At 38.8% G+C, this 1,595-nt stretch overlaps 1 non-coding gene across 1 annotated transcript; it reads left to right on the top strand.

Moving 5' to 3' along the window:
• The first annotated feature begins 718 nt into the window (after positions 1-718).
• Positions 719-790, top strand: TRNAE-UUC (transfer RNA glutamic acid (anticodon UUC)). Its single transcript has one exon. It is a non-coding gene; the product is annotated as a tRNA-Glu (tRNA).
• The last annotated feature ends 805 nt before the right edge of the window (positions 791-1,595 follow it).

Genomic DNA, 1,595 nt, shown 5'->3' with positions numbered 1-1,595 from the left:
ACAGACACCTATTTCATTCCTAGCTTTCTGATTGGTGAGCCTTGGATTTTGTACTGGTATATAACTAATCTGCTTTGGAATTAAAATAGTTTGGGATTCTGCAAAGCACTCTAGGAAATGAAAGGTAGAAACAGTAATTGAGGTAAATCAAACAAAAGAGCACACATTTGTATGAAAACCATCTGTGATGAGGTTGTGGCAGGTAAAAAGAAAAGTCAAAAGTGAAATGAGCCTTTGTCCTTCTGAGTATGAGATGAATGTAAAGTGAGATCAGGAAAAAAATTCCCCTTGGAGTGTTTTATTATCCAATCCCAGAGTGTGGGATTTAAACTTCCTCTCACTACTGAGCACTGTGTCAGAAAGATGTGAATTAAACATATAACTAAAAATACACTTGATGCCTAGGTATCTAGGCCTTGAAATGATAATTTAGCAAATACTATCCTAGTGTCTGACTACTCCAAGGAGTGTTTTCCAAACTTACTTACGAGCATGGTTCCCCCCAAAATACATTTTATAAAGCAACCCTTTCTTTTTCAGTTTTTCCTTTGACATGCCAATAAAGCTCAAGTGACCATAGGCAACAACTTCCTAATCCATATTTCTAGCTCGTAAGAACCTAGTTATTCCACAATATCTGGTTTTCTCCCATCACACCAATATCCTCTCTTGTATTAGAAGCAGTCTTCCACTGTTTAAGAATAGCAGCAGGGGGAATTCCCTGGTGGTCCAGTGGTTAGGACTTGGCACTTTCACTGCCGTGGCCTGGGTTCAATCCCTGGTCGGGGAACTGAGATCCCGCAAGTCTCGAGGTGTGGCCAAATACAAACAAATAAACAAAGCAGCAGAACATCTGTAGCAAGAGTAGTTTTTCTAAGTCTTTTAAGTGCCCCTTTAAATCCATTTAGTTCAGAAGGCAGTAGCAATAAGCCAAATCCTACCAACATGAAATGAATGATTACAGTTTTCTCATTACTTTTGTCCAAATATGGGCTCTTGGTTTATGCAAACAAGTACAGAAGTTTAGGCACAACCAAACCTTTCTAGTCATGGTTACTAGACTTTGGACATCACTATTTTCACTGTGAGACGGCTACATGGGCTGATAACAAGTGCCAACCTACTCTGCCCTTCAGCTCAAGCAAACCAAAGAGAAGACATATAGATGGAAAAGAATGCAGGCAGTTTTGATTCTCTTTGCCACTGCTAGGGCTTTTTGTGTGAGTACTCTTTAGGCTAAGTTGAAAGAGCACAGACACTGTGAACAGATTTTAATGGGAGTATCAAGTAAAACTCAAAATTGCCTCATTACTTAGCGGTGCCTGGAGCCTGCATCTTCCTGCCACCATTATCACAATAAACTCATAAAGGTGTAAAACTATGCAGAGCTATGTCAGACACATTAAAATAACATCTGCTAAATGTCTCTTATGGCACATTTCTTTCCCTCTTATTCTTTTCTATTCATCATTTTCTCCTTACCGAGTTGAACTGGGCTGAAATAGGAAACAAAGAAACAGAAAACATTACTATGGTTCCTGCAGTATAGCTGTTTTGGTGTTGTTATCTTTGTTTTCATATTTTGTTTCTGTTTC

This window comes from Lipotes vexillifer, unplaced genomic scaffold, assembly GCF_000442215.2.
Source record: "Lipotes vexillifer unplaced genomic scaffold, Lipotes_vexillifer_v1.1 scaffold82, whole genome shotgun sequence".
Lineage (NCBI taxonomy): Eukaryota > Metazoa > Chordata > Mammalia > Artiodactyla > Lipotidae > Lipotes > Lipotes vexillifer.
Note: the sequence above shows the minus strand (reverse complement) of the source record. Positions and strands in the feature narration are given on the sequence as shown.